The sequence below is a fragment of the Lichenostomus cassidix genome, chromosome 2 (genome assembly GCF_008360975.1).
Source record: "Lichenostomus cassidix isolate B80296 chromosome 2, HeHo_3.0, whole genome shotgun sequence".
NCBI classification, from domain to species: Eukaryota; Metazoa; Chordata; class Aves; order Passeriformes; family Meliphagidae; genus Lichenostomus; species Lichenostomus cassidix.
Window position 1 is genome coordinate 38776866 of NC_139482.1, and position 8916 is coordinate 38785781.

Genomic DNA, 8916 nt, shown 5'->3' on the forward strand with positions numbered 1-8916 from the left:
AGTCCTCATTATTTTATACATTTATTTTTGAAATCTACAGTGGATTTAACTTGCAGAACAGTAAAGAAAAATGTTTTTCATCAATGCAGTTCTTTTATAATATTGCTTCATTTCTTGCAAACTATGAAGCAAAGAAAAGGTACTGTATGTTTTATCTTACTGACAGACCTAAGCGTGAAAAAAGGCAGCATATCTATTTTTGCAACAAATCTGTTAACTGTTATACTGTGATAACATTCCTTGTTCTTTTAAAGATAATTTTGCAAGGAACAACTTAGTGACATCCTGTGTTCCTAGATAACGGCTAGAGAGAATACATTTCCTGTACTGTGCCTCATAGTAAGCTCATGCCAAAGTTGGTACCATCATGCTATAGAACTGTAATAACAACTCACCTTCCTTTTCATTTAGTTGGTTTTTACTGAGCTTTGTTATTCCACATATGCTCTTCTGCTGGAAGCTTTTATAGCTAAAAGCCTTTGAAGAGTGGGAAGCTCTGAAGTTCTTGAAATTTATCTGAAAGTAGTGTGGTTCCTTTTACCTTGGCTTTTACAAGGCTCACATTCTTCTATTTCCAGGTAATATGTGCAATGAATTTGTCAGGTTGTCATGAAAAGGCAACACATATCCAGAAATAGCAACACAGTATCAGTTTCTGTCCCATTCAACATTTTCCTTCCTCTGATGAATCTTAAATTAGAAAATGCAGTTTATGTATTAATATATTTTCTAGCAGTTGAAACTATTAGAGACTAACCATGTCAGAATTCTATTTACTTTGGAACTGGTACTAACGTTAGTTCTTTGGGACAAGACAGATATTATTACAGATTCTTTTATGTTCCTGTACCCTTTGAGACATGTTGGACATGCTACTGAAACATGACATTTTTCTGCTGAGTTCATTTCTCTTGTGACTCACGACAGGAAGCATGGAAGCTTCTTTTTTACATCTTACAGTTAGTTTGTTGAAAAGTCACTTGTTAGTTCTCATGCATGAGAATTCTGCTGGTTTGCTAACCTGTTTTTTTTTTCAATTGCTCATTATTTTCTAAAATTTCTTCCAAAATATGTTGGACTCAGTTCTCTGGGACACGAGTAATGATGATGAAAGAGCACACTGGCATAAAGGCTGAAAACACAATGAAATTACTTGAAGTCACAGAATAGCTAAAGTTCAAGAGAACAATTACATACATATGGTTCTTCATGACATTTAATTCTCAAATCACAAAGCCTTCCTCAGCTTTCTAATCAAACAATTCATTCTTTCAAATAATTAAATGTACTAATTTTGAGTTGCTGTGCAGAATTGAAGAGAATTCAGAGCAAACAATGCTTTCTTTTCTGATAGTTGTTGTTAAAGCACAGCAAAGCAGGAACCACACCAACTCTGGTTATGATAAAGACAGAGCACAGTTACAGGAGATATAGGCAGGCACATTAACCAACCCATAGAATAAGCTGCAGCACTCAAACATAACCCAAGGCACATACTTCAGCTCTGAGTTGCTTCACCAAACCAGCATGACTGCTTTTAGCCACAAAGCCAAACATCTCCTTAGCCAGGCACAGCACACAGCACTCCCAAGCTGCCCAGTACAACAGACATACTCCCAACAGAGCGTACATGTGGAACACAGCACTCCCACACCTCCCTCCAGCTCCTGTTTAATGCTTAATCTGTCCTGCTGATTTATGTTATCTATGTTTCACAAACAGCAGGATTGTTGTGCCTGTCATCCCACTCTTGACCTATGCTACTCCCATGCTGTACATGGTGGGACATCCCAGGATCCGTAAGGTTGGTGCTCCCTCCAGGGTTGCTAACTATGCCACGGGCATGGTGGCTTAACAGGTTCTGTAACAGACTAGCAGGAACATGCAAATACAATAGGTGAAACTCCTTTTTTTAATTCCCTCTAAATGAATTAGCATGTTAATGCGGTGAATGTTGTGCTTTGCATTTCTACTCATACAGGTTTTTGCATAGTTATAAGAAGAAATAGTTAATCTTTTTAAAAGACATGAAATAAAAATATTGTTCTCAATTCAGCATTAGTTTTGGGTTATTCTCTGGAGTTAAATTGAATATATAACAGCATTCATAGCCTTACAACAGATACCTGTAGCATGCAAACTTAATGTATATCTTTCACTCAGTTCCTTGAATTTCCATGGCAATTTCTTCAGTTGTTCTTCTGTAATGTTTCTATGAGGCGTGGAGAAAAATTTTCCCAAGAAGTTAGCTTACTTAATTTGGTCAGGAGCCTCATTGTCCTTTTGAACTATATGCATAAACATGAAAACCACTAGGTTCTAATGTTGGTCCTAAAATCCGCCCCTTAAAATGGCTGCTGCTTCACTTTCCTCTGCTTTGCAGGCCCCACACCACCTCCGTCAATTCTCAGGCTCCTGGATGACAGTGGGTCTCAAAATGATGTGAGGAAAGGCCGATGTTACCAGGCCTGCAGCAGGCTACTCTTGGTGGCCAGTAGAATTGCTGGGAACAGGAACAATACTGGGAACATAAGAGAATACCAGTGAGGGACATTACTGGAATGACGGGCTGAGGATTCAGTTGTCCTATGAATATGCCCTGGGGAGTGGGGGGACACAGAACACACGACACAAAAAGCAGGTAGGAACTAAAATGATAAAAGGAGGTGAACAAAATCTCCCAACAATGAAGACTGTGGTAGATTCCAAAGACCACCTTCAAGGAACTCCCTCAGCCAACCATGCTACTGTCAATCTCACAGCCTGCTTCTCCCACTACCCACCAGATAAGGAATAGCAGCTACCATTAAGCTAGGGAATACATGGAGGTTGTATGGGATTGGGGTACCAGCCTGTGATACACCAGGGAAGCAAGAAAAGGACAGAATCCAGGGAAGGCACAGAAGCCTCCAGATCTTACCTAGGAATCACTGGAAAGTTGCCTTGATTGCCACTGCAGACACTGCTTCAAAGGATGAAACCACTAATTTAGAAAAAGATAAATTTGGAAGGGCTTTTAAGAGTGAAGACAACAGTGATGGTTACCCCAGGAGAAAACTGATATCACACATTAAACAAAGGAATCTTCTAAAATATGGACAAAGCATCTGCTTATGCTTCCCTGTAGAATACCTCCATCTCACTACTCAACTAGGTAATGCTAACATGTAACACTAGTGCTGGTTTTCTCATCCTAATGTGTGTTAAACACAAAATCCACTGACCAGTTCTGCTCATGGTTACTCCAGCTCCATCCACAAGTAACATTACATGACTGGAACGTCCCTTCCATACAACTTTTTCAATAAAATATTCTTCAGCTATAGATTTAACATTCAATCCATGGAGTAGAAGAGGTTCTAGCTGATTTCCACTGAATTGGTTATCACATGCCTATAAATTTCAGGCTCTTTAGAAATTAATTATATTATTTCATTTTTTTTCACATCCAAAATCTTTCAGCCACTCTCCCACTAGCACACATGTTGCCTCCATGCTCTGCTCACAGAGGGATTTTGTGTTTTTCACTGAATATTTACAAAAGGTTGAATTTCCTCACAATTGGTAATCAGTCCTGTATGTGAAATAAATGAAATACAAAGTAGAAAAGGTAAATGTATTCTGGCAAGAGTTTCTTAGTCTGTTTCCTATTGCAGATTTTGTTTCTGTGGGCCAGAAATGCACATCAGTCCCCCTTTGTCTTCAGAATGTTATTCATATGTTGTGTCTGGTTGAATGCCCATTTCTTCATATCTTTCTGTCATTAATTATTTTTCATCAATAAGCTGGTGTACAAATATTAATTACTAGCAAGCCTTAAAATGTGAAATGAAACTATAAAATGAAGTTGCAGAATATACAGTTACAGTGCATAGTCAAGAAAAATTGCCATGTCTGTTGCACTGAATATGAACTCTGGGGTTTCACCCTTACTAAAAAAAAAAATCAAATGGATTTATATTTAAAAAGTATTATTATCAAAGACAGACTTTGAAGTGTAGAGGAAGAACTGATACAACTAATAATGTTGTCAGGGGCTGAGAGAACCTATAAAGGCAGATCATAGTACTGACACTTGAGCAACAACTTCCTAAGGTGCTGTTCCCTTTTGAAAGGGTCCATGAAGATAAAAATTCCTTACAAAAAATATTTGATTTATAAAAATAATGAAACAATTAGCTTTTCCAAACCACGCACCATATGATGCAAACTTGACATTCATTAATCAGCATTGATCTTAACTAGTTTTTATCCTCAAGTGTTAAAATGGAACTGCAGCCTCTAACACTTCGTATCTGTGCTCCTACATCCTTAGTGGAGATGGTTTTATTTTTTTTCTTTTGAATCTTTTGTTGAAATTTTTGAGGGGGGAACTATTTTCTTTGAAACCATTATTGCCAACATCATGGAAATCAGTTAGCATACTCAAGCAGAAACTCCAACCTCCACAACCCAACAAAAGAAACACAAATCAAACCCAGTTTTGGGCATGCTTCATACTAAACCAAACCAGAACAGCTCCGTAATTGTTAATGCAGTCCACGAGCAGGCACTTCCCTTTTGGCCAATAAAGTTTTACATCTTTTTTTGCCAGTGGTGAACTTTGCATTTTAATATACCATACATTTCCCTAGCACTTTGCCTAAAAGTAAAAGCTGCTGCAGCTTAACAGTTATTTTGACTTCTGACACAACGCAAGCATGGACACACATATATTCCATTACCTTCCATCCTTCTCATCACAGTGGCAATAATGCAGAGGCGAGAAGCTAGTCTCTCTCTCCTTCCGTTCTGTACTTTGCTGCTGTTTCCATTTGCTCTAAGAGGCTGTGACCAGCTGTTCCACCTACTTTAGTATGAGTTTGCTTAAACAGTGCTCTTGGATGTCTTTCATTCTCTTACGTCAGCTGGTTTCCTTATGACTGTTTCACAAGGGAGTCTGTATATTGTTATTCAAACTGCTTATCTAAAATAAGTCCAGCATTTCCTCTTGTTTGTGACAGAGATAGGCTGCTAGCTGACAATTTTCAGTGGGGAAAATATGTTCCCCTGGGACTTCATGGATAATACACTATATTACTGAAGTTCCAAGGATATGAAATAACACAGAGAATTATGTAATAAAAGGATCAAATTAACAGAACATACACTGAAACATAACAACCAAAATACATAGTGAAATCATCTTTTTTCCCCCCAGTTTATGAGACCTTTAACAGAAGACCGAGTCTAGCAGGCGCTTCAAGTCTAAGCAGGTGCTCAATGCCACACTGAACTCTCACATCCTTACAGGTAATGTGGACCTCAAGCTCTTGGTTATAGTATGCACTAAACACACTTTTTCAAAAATCAAAGATCCAGATTATTCACTGGAGCAAAGAAAGGCATTATCTATAACAAGCAGTAGGATCCTGCTCTTAATTTTAAAATTATTTTTATAGCTTAAACTAGTAAAAATAAAAAAAATATTTAAACTCAGACATTCCTTAAATCTTAGACAGATTTTTAAAAAAAGCTTTTCATTATTCTGAGCAATTTTCTTGTACTGAAAGCTTTTAGGGACCTAAATATAAATGAACACACCATAAAATGTCTCAAAAATAGGGTCAGTCATTGGAAGCTACTTTTGCCAGCACCAGTTTATGTTGTTTATTACATTATCTCTTCCCATAAAATTTTATTAAGTCCTAATTTTGTTGGTTTCTGGGTATCATCAATTTTAATTACTATTGCTTTTTTTTTTTTTCTGCTGAGTTTGGATATTTTTAATCTCCCTCTTTTATCTCCTGTTACCAAATAAAGAAACCAACTTATTTTTTGTTCATATTGTATTTATCCTACAGCTGCACTGCAAATTAAAATGTATTTTAAGTTAGTTGAAAATATGTAGAAAAAGATAAAGCTGCAGAAACCAAAGCAAGATAATAAATAAACCTAATAGCCTAATTACAAAGCTTACCATAGAAAAATACCCCAAGCACAAGAATAAGAACCATAGTCTTAACAATGGAAAAAACCACTTTTTTTCCCCACAGTCACATTCAAGCTCTTACACCTTTCATAACATCTGTACACCTAAAATACAGATAACTGACCTTGGCTTGTTACTTGGTCATTCCTAAGTGCGATAATATAGGATGGAAGGTCTCAAAATTCTGCTTCTGAAATTAATAACTTTAGGTAAGAAGGAACTGTCTCTACCTACTAAAGAGTCCTTTTTTTTTTTTTTTCTTATTCTACTGTCCTTCTGCTTGGATTAAATATTCAAGATTAGCATAAACAAAACTGTCCCAGATGTTAGTGCTATTACTCTTCCCTTCTGCTCATGTTGACAGCACTATATACTCCACTGGTTACTCTTTAGAGAGGCCATAAGGTACAAGGTATAACGCAATGCTTGCAACAACAGTACCCGACAAAAGAATCTTCAGAACTAGCACAAAGTAAGCTGAACTACTGCCAATAAATTCCCAAAAAATATTCAAAATACAGAAAGGACCTAGCAACTGTGCTTAAGGAAGGCACCTGTCTGGAAGTTCCTTCTTCATCTTCCACATGATATGGAGCTGAGATACAGAAGTCCCTTCAATATTGACATATTTTTTTATGTTGTTGAATTTCTTGGACAACACTAGCAAAAGTTTAAATTTTGTCCAAACCCAGAGGTTTGAACCCACACTGGAAATTAGAGATTTATTTTAAATAATGCCTATACTTAAGAAATGCAAAGTTTTGACAAATACTAAAGAGGTCCATTAAATTCTTAACCAGCAGTATACTTCTATTTCTAGCTTGAGCAACCAAAGGTGAAGAAATGAAGAGTGTGGGCAGGGAGGACAGATATCCTGCTATCTGCCTGGAACAATCTCTGCCCCTCTTGGAGCTCCTTTGTTTTGGCTTGTTTTGTTTTGAGCTGCAAGAACTCTGAAAATGGGTGTTCCCAGCTTCTGGCAGCCATATGCGCTGCCTACCATCTGTTTTCATTCCACCGCACTATGGAGCCAAACACACTTTATTTTTAGAGTTCTGCATTTCCTGATGTTGCACATAATAGGGATTATATTTTACATCCAAGCCACTATAAGTGAAAAATCTTCCAAGGATAGCAGATGAGTTAAGGAGACGTTTTCATACAAGATCCGATGAGGTAATTTTCATTGCTTACTTCTCAATGCAAGTATATTACCATTTACACCGAATTTTCTTTGATTCCTGAATACCTGTACTTTGTACCTGCACTTGCTTTCTACACTGCCTGGAAGGGACTTCCTTAATGTATTTTAAGGATACATCTTTCCAGCAACTTCCTGGGGTGCAGAAAATTACTAAGCATCAATTGTCAAAACAGGATATGAAGAAGTCAACAGCTGGATGATCAACTCTAGACAAACAGTACAACAAATACTTGTTTGAAAGGAGGCATTCTATACGCATGCTACCACAAGTTCTGTTGGAAACCATGCACCCCAAAATTAGTTTGCAAGTATACTGGGGAGTGCAGTATTTATGTAAACTTTAATGGAGAAGATTTCACTGTTACACCTCAGTGCAACTTTGGAAGGCACCCATGCTCAGCACACTGGACAGCCAGTTGTTCTTTAAAACGTACCAGACTGAGCTGGATTCTAGAAAACATTGCTGATTTCACCTGTATCAAGCCATACATTCCTAGGCAACAGTATTTTAAATTTCCCCATTTGATCTCCACCTCCTCAAACTTCTAAAAAGTTGAGTAAGAACTGACTTCTATCTACATGTGCCCTGATCAACACATACCACTCATCCAGTATTGTACCATTGACAGCATAACTTAATAAACTTAATTTTTTAGGGCAGACTGCAGCACAGATCTTTCCACCATATAATATCGCAAATTCAGGATACTGTAAGTTAATATTAACCACTTGTGGATGAGGAATTACCTCCGGTTTGGAAAAAAAAAAAAGTATTAAGAGTTGGGCTGAAATGGAGATCAATAGAGAAAATTAGTGCCTTCAGAACAGCTTATGTATGAAGAGATTCAAAGTTCACTGTTTATAGGATACTCCAAAAGACAACTGAAGGAGTTCCATTAAAAATTTTAATACTAGCTCTATTCAGCCTGAGTGTTTTACTTATTAATTCTTTCCCAAAATAAGCACTTCCATTCATTGCATGTGATCTTATAAATACAGAAGTACTTCTTGATTAATGAGACTGGCAATGCATTTTTCCATCTTTTTATATCATTCAAACATTTTAATAATGGTCTTCAATTACTTTAGTGTTTTAAGTTATCTACAGCTATTACTCTTCCCCCAGAGATTCTGACCAAAATTATGAGAAAATTACTTTATCTTACTACTCTTAAACTTATTTTGCCTTCTGCTTCCAAATTATCAGATGCAGTTAAGATATTCTGCAATTCCTCACAGTCCTCTAAGTAATATATTGGAAAAATAATTTCTGTCTTAAAGCAGAAACTTTTTCAGCTATCAAGAGATTAAGTGGAAACATTTTTATTGATTGGTGGCACCTGGATTGTCTTATTTTTCCTTTTTTCTTCCAGTGTAGTGTACATACGTTAGCCTGAAATACTTTTCTGTTGGGTTCCCACTCAAAATCTCAGAAAAACCATTTAGCTGAAACCAGATACAGAAGTAGTTTTAAATGGAGATTGGCAAATTCACTTTGCATTAGTCAAGCATTGATAAACACCCTTCCATACAGCACTCTGTCACTGCTGATCTCTTCTAAGGGAGGGAGACTCATCTAATCCCCCTCATAAACTGTCCATTTACAGTCTGAAGTATATAATCCATCGCATGTTGTTCTGTCACTCCTGAGCTGCCATAATCTACTATTTTTTAAGATGCCTATGTTCACTGTGCATATGCAGTTTTCTAATAAAATCTAATAGTTTTATATTTGCTTAGA

General features: G+C 36.9%; 1 protein-coding gene across 4 annotated transcripts in view; it reads right to left on the minus strand.

Moving 5' to 3' along the window:
* The window catches only part of TOP2B (DNA topoisomerase II beta), a 68632-nt gene extending 63223 nt beyond the window's left edge, over positions 1 to 5409 (minus strand). Inside the window, exons 1-3 of one of the 4 annotated variants that reach the window (XM_085051125.1) lie at positions 4725 to 5409; positions 2921 to 2983; positions 396 to 2521 (exon numbers count right to left, since the gene is read on the minus strand). The gene's annotated coding sequence lies outside the window, so the exon portion shown is untranslated. Of the gene's footprint in view, positions 1 to 395; positions 3395 to 4724 lie in introns of those variants that run through there. The other 3 variants (XM_085051123.1, XM_085051122.1, XM_085051126.1) reach the window with 3 other exon arrangements.
* Positions 5410 to 8916: the final 3507 nt, after the last annotated feature.